We start from the raw sequence: 10172 nt of genomic DNA, 5'->3' as shown, positions 1-10172 counted from the left end.
GGGCAACTGAAAAGATCCTATTTGAAGGCGACGCAGGCCAAACTAGACTCCAGCAAAAAGTGTCAAACAGCGCCCTCTGCTGTCAGGCAAGAGCAGAAACCATAAAAAGCTTACAGCACCTGGTATTCCCAGGCGGTCTCCCATCCAAGTACTAACCAGGCCCGCCCCTGCTTAGCTTCCGAGATCGGACGAGATCAGGCGTTTTCAGGGTGGTATGGCCGTAAGCTGCCAGGACAACTGAAAAGATCTTATTTGAAGGCGACGCAGACCAAACTAGATCCAGCAAAAAGTGTCAAACAGCGCCCTCTGCTGTCAGGCTAGAGCAGAAACCATAAAAAGCTTACAGCACCTGGTATTCCCAGGCGGTCTCCCATCCAAGTACTAACCAGGCCCGCCCATGCTTAGCTTCCGAGATCGGACGAGATCGGGCGTTTTCAGGGTAATATGGCCGTAAGCTGCCACGTCAACTGAAAAGATCCTATTTGAAGGCGACGCAGGCCAAACTAGACTCCAGCAAAAAGTGTCAAACAGCGCCCTCTGCTGTCAGGCAAGAGCAGAAACCAAAAAAAGCTTACAGCACCTGGTATTCCCAGGCGGTCTCCCATCCAAGTACTAACCAGGCCCGCCCCTGCTTAGCTTCCGAGATCGGACGAGATCAGGCGTTTTCAGGGTGGTGTGGCCGTAAGCTGCCAGGACAACTGAAAAGATCTTATTTGAAGGCGACGCAGGCCAAACTAGATCCAGCAAAAAGTGTCAAACAGCGCCCTCTGCTGTCAGGCTAGAGCAGAAACCATAAAAAGCTTACAGCACCTGGTATTCCCAGGCGGTCTCCCATCCAAGTACTAACCAGGCCCGCCCCTGCTTAGCTTCCGAGATCGGACGAGATCGGGCGTTTTCAGGGTAGTATGGCCATAAGCTGCCAGGTCAACTGAAAAGATCCTATTTGAAGAAGACGCAGGCCAAACTAGACTCCAGCAAAAAGTGTCGAACAGCGCCCTCTGCTGTCAGGCAAGAGCAGAAACCATAAAAAGCTTACAGCACCTGGTATTCCCAGGCGGTCTCCCATCCAAGTACTAACCAGGCCCGCCCCTGCTTAGCTTCCGAGATCGGACGAGATCGGGCTTTTTCAGGGTAGTATGGCCGTAAGCTGCCAGGGCAAATGAAAAGGTCCTATTTGAAGGCGACGCAGGCCAAACTAGACTCCAGAAAAAAGTGGCAAACAGCGCCCTCTGCTGTCAGGCAAGAGCAGAAACCATAAAAAGCTTACAGCACCTGGAATTCCCAGGCGGTCTCCCATCCAAGTACTAACCAGGCCTGCCCCTGCTTAGCTTCCGAGATCGGACGAGACCGGGCGTTTTCAGGGTAGTATGGCCGTAAGCTGCCAGGGCAACTGAAAAGATCCTATTTGAAGGCGACGCAGGCCAAACTAGACTCCAGCAAAAAGTGTCAAACAGCGCCCTCTGCTGTTAGGCAAGAGCAGAAACCATAAAAAGCTTACAGCACCTGGTATTCCCAGGCGGTCTCCCATTCAAGTACTAACCAGGCCCGCCCGTGCTTAGCTTCCGAGATCGGACGAGATCGGGCGTTTTCAAGGTAGTATGGCCGTAAGCTGCCAGGTCAACTGAAAAAATCCTATTTGAAGGTGACGCAGGCCAAACTAGACTCCAGCAAAACATGTCAAACAGCGCCCTCTGCTGTCAGGCAAGAGCAGAAACCATAAAAAGCTTACAGCACCTGGTATTCCCAGGCGGACTCCCATCCAAGTACTAACCAGGCCCGCCCCTGCTTAGCTTCCGAGATCGGACGAGATCGGGCTTTTTCAGGGTAGTATGGCCGTAAGCTGCCAGGGCAAATGAAAAGGTCCTATTTGAAGGCGACGCAGGCCAAACTAGACTCCAGAAAAAAGTGGCAAACAGCGCCCTCTGCTGTCAGGCAAGAGCAGAAACCATAAAAAGCTTACAGCACCTGGAATTCCCAGGCGGTCTCCCATCCAAGTACTAACCAGGCCCGCCCCTGCTTAGCTTCCGAGATCGGACGAGACCGGGCGTTTTCAGGGTAGTATGGCCGTAAGCTGCCAGGGCAACTGAAAAGATCCTATTTGAAGGCGACGCAGGCCAAACTAGACTCCAGCAAAAAGTGTCAAACAGCGCCCTCTGCTGTTAGGCAAGAGCAGAAACCATAAAAAGCTTACAGCACCTGGTATTCCCAGGCGGTCTCCCATTCAAGTACTAACCAGGCCCGCCCGTGCTTAGCTTCCGAGATCGGACGAGATCGGGCGTTTTCAAGGTAGTATGGCCGTAAGCTGCCAGGTCAACTGAAAAAATCCTATTTGAAGGTGACGCAGGCCAAACTAGACTCCAGCAAAACATGTCAAACAGCGCCCTCTGCTGTCAGGCAAGAGCAGAAACCATAAAAAGCTTACAGCACCTGGTATTCCCAGGCGGTCTCCCATCCAAGTACTAACCAGGCCCGCCCCTGCTTAGCTTCCGAGATCGGGCGTTTTCAGGGTAGTATGGCCAAAAGCTGCCAAGGCAACTGAAAAGATCCTATTTGAAGGCGACGCAGGACAAACTAGACTCCAGCAAAAAGTGTCAAACAGCGCCCTCTGCTGTCAGGCAAGAGCAGAAACCATAAAAGGCTTACAGCACCTGGTATTGCCAGGCGGTCTCCCATCCAAGTACTAACCAGGCCCACCCCTGCTTAGCTTCCGAGATCGGACGAGATCGGGCGTTTTCAGGGTAGTATGGCCGTAAGCTGCCAGGACAACTGAAAAGATCTTATTTGAAGGCGACGCAGGCCAAACTAGATCCAGCAAAAAGTGTCAAACAGCGCCCTCTGCTGTCAGGCTAGAGCAGAAACCATAAAAAGCTTACAGCACCTGGTATTCCCAGGCGGTCTCCCATCCAAGTACTAACCAGGCCCGCCCCTGCTTAGCTTCCGAGATCGGGCGTTTTCAGGGTAGTATGGCCGTAAGCTGCCAGGTCAACTGAAAAGATCCTATTTGAAGGTGACGCAGGCCAAACTAGACTCCAGCAAAACATGTCAAACAGCGCCCTCTGCTGTCAGGCAAGAGCAGAAACCATGAAAAGCTTACAGCACCTGGTATTCCCAGGCGGTCTCCCATCCAAGTACTAACCAGGCTCGCCCCTGCTTAGCTTCCGAGATCGGACGAGATCGGGCGTTTTCAGGGTAGTATGGCCGTAAGCTGCCACATCAACTGAAAAGATCCTATTTGAAGGCGACGCAGGCCAAACTAGACTCCAGCAAAAGGTGTCAAACAGCGCCCTCTGCTGTCAGGCAAGAGCAGAAACCATAAAAAGCTTACAGCACCTGGTATTCCCAGGCGGTCTCCCATCCAAGTACTAACCAGGCCCGCCCCTGCTTAGCTTCCGAGATCGGACGAGATCAGGCGTTTTCAGGGTGGTATGGCCAAAAGCTGCCAAGGCAACTGAAAAGATCCTATTTGAAGGCGACGCAGGACAAACTAGACTCCAGCAAAACATGTCAAACAGCGCCCTCTGCTGTCAGGCTAGAGCAGAAACCATAAAAAGCTTACAGCACCTGGTATTCACAGGCGGTCTCCCATCCAAGTACTAACCAGGCCCGCCCCTGCTTAGCTTCCGAGATCGGACGAGATCAGGCGTTTTCAGGGTGGTATGGCCGTAAGCTGCCAGGACAACTGAAAAGATCTTATTTGAAGGCGACGCAGACCAAACTAGATCCAGCAAAAAGTGTCAAACAGCGCCCTCTGCTGTCAGGCTAGAGCAGAAACCATAAAAAGCTTACAGCACCTGGTATTCCCAGGCGGTCTCCCATCCAAGTACTAACCAGGCCCGCCCATGCTTAGCTTCCGAGATCGGACGAGATCGGGCGTTTTCAGGGTAATATGGCCGTAAGCTGCCACGTCAACTGAAAAGATCCTATTTGAAGGCGACGCAGGCCAAACTAGACTCCAGCAAAAAGTGTCAAACAGCGCCCTCTGCTGTCAGGCAAGAGCAGAAACCAAAAAAAGCTTACAGCACCTGGTATTCCCAGGCGGTCTCCCATCCAAGTACTAACCAGGCCCGCCCCTGCTTAGCTTCCGAGATCGGACGAGATCAGGCGTTTTCAGGGTGGTGTGGCCGTAAGCTGCCAGGACAACTGAAAAGATCTTATTTGAAGGCGACGCAGGCCAAACTAGATCCAGCAAAAAGTGTCAAACAGCGCCCTCTGCTGTCAGGCTAGAGCAGAAACCATAAAAAGCTTACAGCACCTGGTATTCCCAGGCGGTCTCCCATCCAAGTACTAACCAGGCCCGCCCCTGCTTAGCTTCCGAGATCGGACGAGATCGGGCGTTTTCAGGGTAGTATGGCCATAAGCTGCCAGGTCAACTGAAAAGATCCTATTTGAAGAAGACGCAGGCCAAACTAGACTCCAGCAAAAAGTGTCGAACAGCGCCCTCTGCTGTCAGGCAAGAGCAGAAACCATAAAAAGCTTACAGCACCTGGTATTCCCAGGCGGTCTCCCATCCAAGTACTAACCAGGCCCGCCCCTGCTTAGCTTCCGAGATCGGACGAGATCGGGCTTTTTCAGGGTAGTATGGCCGTAAGCTGCCAGGGCAAATGAAAAGGTCCTATTTGAAGGCGACGCAGGCCAAACTAGACTCCAGAAAAAAGTGGCAAACAGCGCCCTCTGCTGTCAGGCAAGAGCAGAAACCATAAAAAGCTTACAGCACCTGGAATTCCCAGGCGGTCTCCCATCCAAGTACTAACCAGGCCCGCCCCTGCTTAGCTTCCGAGATCGGACGAGACCGGGCGTTTTCAGGGTAGTATGGCCGTAAGCTGCCAGGGCAACTGAAAAGATCCTATTTGAAGGCGACGCAGGCCAAACTAGACTCCAGCAAAAAGTGTCAAACAGCGCCCTCTGCTGTTAGGCAAGAGCAGAAACCATAAAAAGCTTACAGCACCTGGTATTCCCAGGCGGTCTCCCATTCAAGTACTAACCAGGCCCGCCCGTGCTTAGCTTCCGAGATCGGACGAGATCGGGCGTTTTCAAGGTAGTATGGCCGTAAGCTGCCAGGTCAACTGAAAAAATCCTATTTGAAGGTGACGCAGGCCAAACTAGACTCCAGCAAAACATGTCAAACAGCGCCCTCTGCTGTCAGGCAAGAGCAGAAACCATAAAAAGCTTACAGCACCTGGTATTCCCAGGCGGACTCCCATCCAAGTACTAACCAGGCCCGCCCCTGCTTAGCTTCCGAGATCGGACGAGATCGGGCTTTTTCAGGGTAGTATGGCCGTAAGCTGCCAGGGCAAATGAAAAGGTCCTATTTGAAGGCGACGCAGGCCAAACTAGACTCCAGAAAAAAGTGGCAAACAGCGCCCTCTGCTGTCAGGCAAGAGCAGAAACCATAAAAAGCTTACAGCACCTGGAATTCCCAGGCGGTCTCCCATCCAAGTACTAACCAGGCCCGCCCCTGCTTAGCTTCCGAGATCGGACGAGACCGGGCGTTTTCAGGGTAGTATGGCCGTAAGCTGCCAGGGCAACTGAAAAGATCCTATTTGAAGGCGACGCAGGCCAAACTAGACTCCAGCAAAAAGTGTCAAACAGCGCCCTCTGCTGTTAGGCAAGAGCAGAAACCATAAAAAGCTTACAGCACCTGGTATTCCCAGGCGGTCTCCCATTCAAGTACTAACCAGGCCCGCCCGTGCTTAGCTTCCGAGATCGGACGAGATCGGGCGTTTTCAAGGTAGTATGGCCGTAAGCTGCCAGGTCAACTGAAAAAATCTTATTTGAAGGTGACGCAGGCCAAACTAGACTCCAGCAAAACATGTCAAACAGCGCCCTCTGCTGTCAGGCAAGAGCAGAAACCATAAAAAGCTTACAGCACCTGGTATTCCCAGGCGGTCTCCCATCCAAGTACTAACCAGGCCCGCCCCTGCTTAGCTTCCGAGATCGGGCGTTTTCAGGGTAGTATGGCCAAAAGCTGCCAAGGCAACTGAAAAGATCCTATTTGAAGGCGACGCAGGACAAACTAGACTCCAGCAAAAAGTGTCAAACAGCGCCCTCTGCTGTCAGGCAAGAGCAGAAACCATAAAAGGCTTACAGCACCTGGTATTGCCAGGCGGTCTCCCATCCAAGTACTAACCAGGCCCACCCCTGCTTAGCTTCCGAGATCGGACGAGATCGGGCGTTTTCAGGGTAGTATGGCCGTAAGCTGCCAGGACAACTGAAAAGATCTTATTTGAAGGCGACGCAGGCCAAACTAGATCCAGCAAAAAGTGTCAAACAGCGCCCTCTGCTGTCAGGCTAGAGCAGAAACCATAAAAAGCTTACAGCACCTGGTATTCCCAGGCGGTCTCCCATCCAAGTACTAACCAGGCCCGCCCCTGCTTAGCTTCCGAGATCGGGCGTTTTCAGGGTAGTATGGCCGTAAGCTGCCAGGTCAACTGAAAAGATCCTATTTGAAGGTGACGCAGGCCAAACTAGACTCCAGCAAAACATGTCAAACAGCGCCCTCTGCTGTCAGGCAAGAGCAGAAACCATGAAAAGCTTACAGCACCTGGTATTCCCAGGCGGTCTCCCATCCAAGTACTAACCAGGCTCGCCCCTGCTTAGCTTCCGAGATCGGACGAGATCGGGCGTTTTCAGGGTAGTATGGCCGTAAGCTGCCACATCAACTGAAAAGATCCTATTTGAAGGCGACGCAGGCCAAACTAGACTCCAGCAAAAGGTGTCAAACAGCGCCCTCTGCTGTCAGGCAAGAGCAGAAACCATAAAAAGCTTACAGCACCTGGTATTCCCAGGCGGTCTCCCATCCAAGTACTAACCAGGCCCGCCCCTGCTTAGCTTCCGAGATCGGACGAGATCAGGCGTTTTCAGGGTGGTATGGCCAAAAGCTGCCAAGGCAACTGAAAAGATCCTATTTGAAGGCGACGCAGGACAAACTAGACTCCAGCAAAACATGTCAAACAGCGCCCTCTGCTGTCAGGCTAGAGCAGAAACCATAAAAAGCTTACAGCACCTGGTATTCACAGGCGGTCTCCCATCCAAGTACTAACCAGGCCCGCCCCTGCTTAGCTTCCGAGATCGGACGAGATCAGGCGTTTTCAGGGTGGTATGGCCGTAAGCTGCCAGGACAACTGAAAAGATCTTATTTGAAGGCGACGCAGACCAAACTAGATCCAGCAAAAAGTGTCAAACAGCGCCCTCTGCTGTCAGGCTAGAGCAGAAACCATAAAAAGCTTACAGCACCTGGTATTCCCAGGCGGTCTCCCATCCAAGTACTAACCAGGCCCGCCCATGCTTAGCTTCCGAGATCGGACGAGATCGGGCGTTTTCAGGGTAATATGGCCGTAAGCTGCCACGTCAACTGAAAAGATCCTATTTGAAGGCGACGCAGGCCAAACTAGACTCCAGCAAAAAGTGTCAAACAGCGCCCTCTGCTGTCAGGCAAGAGCAGAAACCAAAAAAAGCTTACAGCACCTGGTATTCCCAGGCGGTCTCCCATCCAAGTACTAACCAGGCCCGCCCCTGCTTAGCTTCCGAGATCGGACGAGATCAGGCGTTTTCAGGGTGGTGTGGCCGTAAGCTGCCAGGACAACTGAAAAGATCTTATTTGAAGGCGACGCAGGCCAAACTAGATCCAGCAAAAAGTGTCAAACAGCGCCCTCTGCTGTCAGGCTAGAGCAGAAACCATAAAAAGCTTACAGCACCTGGTATTCCCAGGCGGTCTCCCATCCAAGTACTAACCAGGCCCGCCCCTGCTTAGCTTCCGAGATCGGACGAGATCGGGCGTTTTCAGGGTAGTATGGCCATAAGCTGCCAGGTCAACTGAAAAGATCCTATTTGAAGAAGACGCAGGCCAAACTAGACTCCAGCAAAAAGTGTCGAACAGCGCCCTCTGCTGTCAGGCAAGAGCAGAAACCATAAAAAGCTTACAGCACCTGGTATTCCCAGGCGGTCTCCCATCCAAGTACTAACCAGGCCCGCCCCTGCTTAGCTTCCGAGATCGGGCGTTTTCAGGGTAGTATGGCCAAAAGCTGCCAAGGCAACTGAAAAGATCCTATTTGAAGGCGACGCAGGACAAACTAGACTCCAGCAAAAAGTGTCAAACAGCGCCCTCTGCTGTTAGGCAAGAGCAGAAACCATAAAAAGCTTACAGCACCTGGTATTCCCAGGCGGTCTCCCATTCAAGTACTAACCAGGCCCGCCCCTGCTTAGCTTCCGAGATCGGACGAGACCGGGCATTTTCAGGGTAGTATGGCCGTAAGCTGCCAGGGCAACTGAAAAGATCCTATTTGAAGGCGACGCAGGCCAAACTAGACTCCAGCAAAAAGTGTCAAACAGCGCCCTCTGCTGTTAGGCAAGAGCAGAAACCATAAAAAGCTTACAGCACCTGGTATTCCCAGGCGGTCTCCCATTCAAGTACTAACCAGGCCCGCCCGTGCTTAGCTTCCGAGATCGGACGAGATCGGGCGTTTTCAAGGTAGTATGGCCGTAAGCTGCCAGGTCAACTGAAAAAATCCTATTTGAAGGTGACGCAGGCCAAACTAGACTCCAGCAAAACATGTCAAACAGCGCCCTCTGCTGTCAGGCAAGAGCAGAAACCATAAAAAGCTTACAGCACCTGGTATTCCCAGGCGGTCTCCCATCCAAGTACTAACCAGGCCCGCCCCTGCTTAGCTTCCGAGATCGGGCGTTTTCAGGGTAGTATGGCCAAAAGCTGCCAAGGCAACTGAAAAGATCCTATTTGAAGGCGACGCAGGACAAACTAGACTCCAGCAAAAAGTGTCAAACAGCGCCCTCTGCTGTCAGGCAAGAGCAGAAACCATAAAAAGCGTACAGCACCTGGTATTCCCAGGCGGTCTCCCATACAAGTACTAACCAGGCCCGCCCCTGCTTAGCTTCCGAGATCGGACGAGATCGGGCGTTTTCAGGGTAGTATGGCCGTAAGCTGCCAGGGCAAATGAAAAGATCCTATTTGAAGGCGACGCAGGCCAAACTAGACTCCAGCAAAAAGTGTCAAACAGCGCCCTCTGCTGTCAGGCAAGAGCAGAAACCATAAAAGGCTTACAGCACCTGGTATTGCCAGGCGGTCTCCCATCCAAGTACTAACCAGGCCCACCCCTGCTTAGCTTCCGAGATCGGACGAGATCGGGCGTTTTCAGGGTAGTATGGCCGTAAGCTGCCAGGACAACTGAAAAGATCTTATTTGAAGGCGACGCAGGCCAAACTAGATCCAGCAAAAAGTGTCAAACAGCGCCCTCTGCTGTCAGGCTAGAGCAGAAACCATAAAAAGCTTACAGCACCTGGTATTCCCAGGCGGTCTCCCATCCAAGTACTAACCAGGCCCGCCCCTGCTTAGCTTCCGAGATCGGGCGTTTTCAGGGTAGTATGGCCGTAAGCTGCCAGGTCAACTGAAAAGATCCTATTTGAAGGTGACGCAGGCCAAACTAGACTCCAGCAAAACATGTCAAACAGCGCCCTCTGCTGTCAGGCAAGAGCAGAAACCATGAAAAGCTTACAGCACCTGGTATTCCCAGGCGGTCTCCCATCCAAGTACTAACCAGGCCCGCCCCTGCTTAGCTTCCGAGATCGGACGAGATCAGGCGTTTTCAGGGTGGTATGGCCGTAAGCTGCCAGGACAACTGAAAAGATCTTATTTGAAGGCGACGCAGGCCAAACTAGATCCAGCAAAAAGTGTCAAACAGCGCCCTCTGCTGTCAGGCTAGAGCAAAATCCATAAAAAGCTTACAGCACCTGGTATTCCCAGGCGGTCTCCCATCCAAGTACTAACCAGGCCCTCCCCTGCTTAGCTTCCGAGATCAGGCGTTTTCAGGGTAGTATGGCCAAAAGCTGCCAAGGCAACTGAAAAGATCCTATTTGAAGGCGACGCAGGACAAACTAGACTCCAGCAAAACATGTCAAACAGCGCCCTCTGCTGTCAGGCTAGAGCAGAAACCATAAAAAGCTTACAGCACCTGGTATTCCCAGGCGGTCTCCCATCCAAGTACTAACCAGGCCCGCCCCTGCTTAGCTTCCGAGATCGGACGAGATCGGGCGTTTTCAGGGTAGTATGGCCGTAAGCTGCCAGGTCAACTGAAAAGATCCTATTTGAAGGTGACGCAGGCCAAACTAGACTACAGCAAAAAGTGTCAAACAGCGCCCTCTGCTGTCAGGCAAGAGCAGAA

General features: G+C 52.5%; 36 non-coding genes and 8 pseudogenes across 36 annotated transcripts; all 44 read right to left on the bottom strand.

Moving 5' to 3' along the window:
• Positions 1-107: 107 nt before the first annotated feature.
• Positions 108-226, bottom strand: LOC131113940 (5S ribosomal RNA). The gene has a single exon (XR_009121549.1). It is a non-coding gene; the product is annotated as a 5S ribosomal RNA (ribosomal RNA).
• A 111-nt stretch (positions 227-337) lies between these two features.
• LOC131117531 (5S ribosomal RNA) lies at positions 338-456 on the bottom strand. The gene has a single exon (XR_009124745.1). It is a non-coding gene; the product is annotated as a 5S ribosomal RNA (ribosomal RNA).
• Positions 457-568: 112 nt separating this feature from the next.
• LOC131115856 (5S ribosomal RNA) lies at positions 569-687 on the bottom strand. Its single transcript, XR_009123124.1, has one exon. It is a non-coding gene; the product is annotated as a 5S ribosomal RNA (ribosomal RNA).
• Positions 688-798: 111 nt separating this feature from the next.
• LOC131115435 (5S ribosomal RNA) lies at positions 799-917 on the bottom strand. Its single transcript, XR_009122713.1, has one exon. It is a non-coding gene; the product is annotated as a 5S ribosomal RNA (ribosomal RNA).
• Positions 918-1029: 112 nt separating this feature from the next.
• LOC131116320 (5S ribosomal RNA) lies at positions 1030-1148 on the bottom strand. The gene has a single exon (XR_009123574.1). It is a non-coding gene; the product is annotated as a 5S ribosomal RNA (ribosomal RNA).
• Positions 1149-1260: 112 nt separating this feature from the next.
• On the bottom strand, positions 1261-1379 carry LOC131115610 (5S ribosomal RNA). The gene has a single exon (XR_009122886.1). It is a non-coding gene; the product is annotated as a 5S ribosomal RNA (ribosomal RNA).
• Positions 1380-1491: 112 nt separating this feature from the next.
• LOC131117054 (5S ribosomal RNA) lies at positions 1492-1610 on the bottom strand. Its single transcript, XR_009124284.1, has one exon. It is a non-coding gene; the product is annotated as a 5S ribosomal RNA (ribosomal RNA).
• Positions 1611-1722: 112 nt separating this feature from the next.
• On the bottom strand, positions 1723-1841 carry LOC131117495 (5S ribosomal RNA). The gene has a single exon (XR_009124710.1). It is a non-coding gene; the product is annotated as a 5S ribosomal RNA (ribosomal RNA).
• A 112-nt stretch (positions 1842-1953) lies between these two features.
• LOC131116044 (5S ribosomal RNA) lies at positions 1954-2072 on the bottom strand. The gene has a single exon (XR_009123307.1). It is a non-coding gene; the product is annotated as a 5S ribosomal RNA (ribosomal RNA).
• Positions 2073-2184: 112 nt separating this feature from the next.
• On the bottom strand, positions 2185-2303 carry LOC131117053 (5S ribosomal RNA). Its single transcript, XR_009124283.1, has one exon. It is a non-coding gene; the product is annotated as a 5S ribosomal RNA (ribosomal RNA).
• Positions 2304-2415: 112 nt separating this feature from the next.
• Positions 2416-2524, bottom strand: LOC131113014 (5S ribosomal RNA; annotated as a pseudogene).
• A 112-nt stretch (positions 2525-2636) lies between these two features.
• Positions 2637-2755, bottom strand: LOC131116633 (5S ribosomal RNA). Its single transcript, XR_009123875.1, has one exon. It is a non-coding gene; the product is annotated as a 5S ribosomal RNA (ribosomal RNA).
• A 111-nt stretch (positions 2756-2866) lies between these two features.
• Positions 2867-2975, bottom strand: LOC131111967 (5S ribosomal RNA; annotated as a pseudogene).
• A 112-nt stretch (positions 2976-3087) lies between these two features.
• Positions 3088-3206, bottom strand: LOC131116760 (5S ribosomal RNA). The gene has a single exon (XR_009123998.1). It is a non-coding gene; the product is annotated as a 5S ribosomal RNA (ribosomal RNA).
• A 112-nt stretch (positions 3207-3318) lies between these two features.
• On the bottom strand, positions 3319-3437 carry LOC131116426 (5S ribosomal RNA). The gene has a single exon (XR_009123674.1). It is a non-coding gene; the product is annotated as a 5S ribosomal RNA (ribosomal RNA).
• A 112-nt stretch (positions 3438-3549) lies between these two features.
• On the bottom strand, positions 3550-3668 carry LOC131115696 (5S ribosomal RNA). Its single transcript, XR_009122970.1, has one exon. It is a non-coding gene; the product is annotated as a 5S ribosomal RNA (ribosomal RNA).
• Positions 3669-3779: 111 nt separating this feature from the next.
• Positions 3780-3898, bottom strand: LOC131117530 (5S ribosomal RNA). The gene has a single exon (XR_009124744.1). It is a non-coding gene; the product is annotated as a 5S ribosomal RNA (ribosomal RNA).
• Positions 3899-4010: 112 nt separating this feature from the next.
• LOC131115855 (5S ribosomal RNA) lies at positions 4011-4129 on the bottom strand. Its single transcript, XR_009123123.1, has one exon. It is a non-coding gene; the product is annotated as a 5S ribosomal RNA (ribosomal RNA).
• A 111-nt stretch (positions 4130-4240) lies between these two features.
• LOC131115433 (5S ribosomal RNA) lies at positions 4241-4359 on the bottom strand. The gene has a single exon (XR_009122711.1). It is a non-coding gene; the product is annotated as a 5S ribosomal RNA (ribosomal RNA).
• A 112-nt stretch (positions 4360-4471) lies between these two features.
• On the bottom strand, positions 4472-4590 carry LOC131116319 (5S ribosomal RNA). The gene has a single exon (XR_009123573.1). It is a non-coding gene; the product is annotated as a 5S ribosomal RNA (ribosomal RNA).
• Positions 4591-4702: 112 nt separating this feature from the next.
• Positions 4703-4821, bottom strand: LOC131116043 (5S ribosomal RNA). Its single transcript, XR_009123306.1, has one exon. It is a non-coding gene; the product is annotated as a 5S ribosomal RNA (ribosomal RNA).
• A 112-nt stretch (positions 4822-4933) lies between these two features.
• On the bottom strand, positions 4934-5052 carry LOC131117052 (5S ribosomal RNA). The gene has a single exon (XR_009124282.1). It is a non-coding gene; the product is annotated as a 5S ribosomal RNA (ribosomal RNA).
• A 112-nt stretch (positions 5053-5164) lies between these two features.
• On the bottom strand, positions 5165-5283 carry LOC131117494 (5S ribosomal RNA). The gene has a single exon (XR_009124709.1). It is a non-coding gene; the product is annotated as a 5S ribosomal RNA (ribosomal RNA).
• A 112-nt stretch (positions 5284-5395) lies between these two features.
• On the bottom strand, positions 5396-5514 carry LOC131116042 (5S ribosomal RNA). Its single transcript, XR_009123305.1, has one exon. It is a non-coding gene; the product is annotated as a 5S ribosomal RNA (ribosomal RNA).
• Positions 5515-5626: 112 nt separating this feature from the next.
• LOC131117051 (5S ribosomal RNA) lies at positions 5627-5745 on the bottom strand. The gene has a single exon (XR_009124281.1). It is a non-coding gene; the product is annotated as a 5S ribosomal RNA (ribosomal RNA).
• A 112-nt stretch (positions 5746-5857) lies between these two features.
• LOC131113013 (5S ribosomal RNA) lies at positions 5858-5966 on the bottom strand (annotated as a pseudogene).
• Positions 5967-6078: 112 nt separating this feature from the next.
• LOC131116632 (5S ribosomal RNA) lies at positions 6079-6197 on the bottom strand. The gene has a single exon (XR_009123874.1). It is a non-coding gene; the product is annotated as a 5S ribosomal RNA (ribosomal RNA).
• A 111-nt stretch (positions 6198-6308) lies between these two features.
• Positions 6309-6417, bottom strand: LOC131111966 (5S ribosomal RNA; annotated as a pseudogene).
• A 112-nt stretch (positions 6418-6529) lies between these two features.
• LOC131116759 (5S ribosomal RNA) lies at positions 6530-6648 on the bottom strand. Its single transcript, XR_009123997.1, has one exon. It is a non-coding gene; the product is annotated as a 5S ribosomal RNA (ribosomal RNA).
• Positions 6649-6760: 112 nt separating this feature from the next.
• LOC131116425 (5S ribosomal RNA) lies at positions 6761-6879 on the bottom strand. The gene has a single exon (XR_009123673.1). It is a non-coding gene; the product is annotated as a 5S ribosomal RNA (ribosomal RNA).
• A 112-nt stretch (positions 6880-6991) lies between these two features.
• On the bottom strand, positions 6992-7110 carry LOC131115695 (5S ribosomal RNA). The gene has a single exon (XR_009122969.1). It is a non-coding gene; the product is annotated as a 5S ribosomal RNA (ribosomal RNA).
• A 111-nt stretch (positions 7111-7221) lies between these two features.
• On the bottom strand, positions 7222-7340 carry LOC131117529 (5S ribosomal RNA). The gene has a single exon (XR_009124743.1). It is a non-coding gene; the product is annotated as a 5S ribosomal RNA (ribosomal RNA).
• Positions 7341-7452: 112 nt separating this feature from the next.
• On the bottom strand, positions 7453-7571 carry LOC131115854 (5S ribosomal RNA). The gene has a single exon (XR_009123122.1). It is a non-coding gene; the product is annotated as a 5S ribosomal RNA (ribosomal RNA).
• A 111-nt stretch (positions 7572-7682) lies between these two features.
• On the bottom strand, positions 7683-7801 carry LOC131115432 (5S ribosomal RNA). The gene has a single exon (XR_009122710.1). It is a non-coding gene; the product is annotated as a 5S ribosomal RNA (ribosomal RNA).
• A 112-nt stretch (positions 7802-7913) lies between these two features.
• Positions 7914-8022, bottom strand: LOC131113012 (5S ribosomal RNA; annotated as a pseudogene).
• A 112-nt stretch (positions 8023-8134) lies between these two features.
• LOC131117519 (5S ribosomal RNA) lies at positions 8135-8253 on the bottom strand. The gene has a single exon (XR_009124733.1). It is a non-coding gene; the product is annotated as a 5S ribosomal RNA (ribosomal RNA).
• Positions 8254-8365: 112 nt separating this feature from the next.
• LOC131117050 (5S ribosomal RNA) lies at positions 8366-8484 on the bottom strand. Its single transcript, XR_009124280.1, has one exon. It is a non-coding gene; the product is annotated as a 5S ribosomal RNA (ribosomal RNA).
• A 112-nt stretch (positions 8485-8596) lies between these two features.
• On the bottom strand, positions 8597-8705 carry LOC131113011 (5S ribosomal RNA; annotated as a pseudogene).
• Positions 8706-8817: 112 nt separating this feature from the next.
• On the bottom strand, positions 8818-8936 carry LOC131117329 (5S ribosomal RNA). The gene has a single exon (XR_009124550.1). It is a non-coding gene; the product is annotated as a 5S ribosomal RNA (ribosomal RNA).
• Positions 8937-9048: 112 nt separating this feature from the next.
• LOC131116631 (5S ribosomal RNA) lies at positions 9049-9167 on the bottom strand. Its single transcript, XR_009123873.1, has one exon. It is a non-coding gene; the product is annotated as a 5S ribosomal RNA (ribosomal RNA).
• Positions 9168-9278: 111 nt separating this feature from the next.
• LOC131111965 (5S ribosomal RNA) lies at positions 9279-9387 on the bottom strand (annotated as a pseudogene).
• A 112-nt stretch (positions 9388-9499) lies between these two features.
• Positions 9500-9618, bottom strand: LOC131113929 (5S ribosomal RNA). Its single transcript, XR_009121548.1, has one exon. It is a non-coding gene; the product is annotated as a 5S ribosomal RNA (ribosomal RNA).
• A 111-nt stretch (positions 9619-9729) lies between these two features.
• On the bottom strand, positions 9730-9838 carry LOC131113682 (5S ribosomal RNA; annotated as a pseudogene).
• Positions 9839-9950: 112 nt separating this feature from the next.
• LOC131114941 (5S ribosomal RNA) lies at positions 9951-10069 on the bottom strand. Its single transcript, XR_009122237.1, has one exon. It is a non-coding gene; the product is annotated as a 5S ribosomal RNA (ribosomal RNA).
• Between the last annotated feature and the right edge of the window lie 103 nt (positions 10070-10172).

The sequence above is a fragment of the Doryrhamphus excisus genome, unplaced genomic scaffold (genome assembly GCF_030265055.1).
Source record: "Doryrhamphus excisus isolate RoL2022-K1 unplaced genomic scaffold, RoL_Dexc_1.0 HiC_scaffold_25, whole genome shotgun sequence".
In the NCBI taxonomy this organism is placed as follows: Eukaryota; Metazoa; Chordata; class Actinopteri; order Syngnathiformes; family Syngnathidae; genus Doryrhamphus; species Doryrhamphus excisus.
The sequence above is the reverse complement of the archived record's forward strand: the minus strand, read 5'-3'. Positions and strand labels throughout refer to the sequence as shown.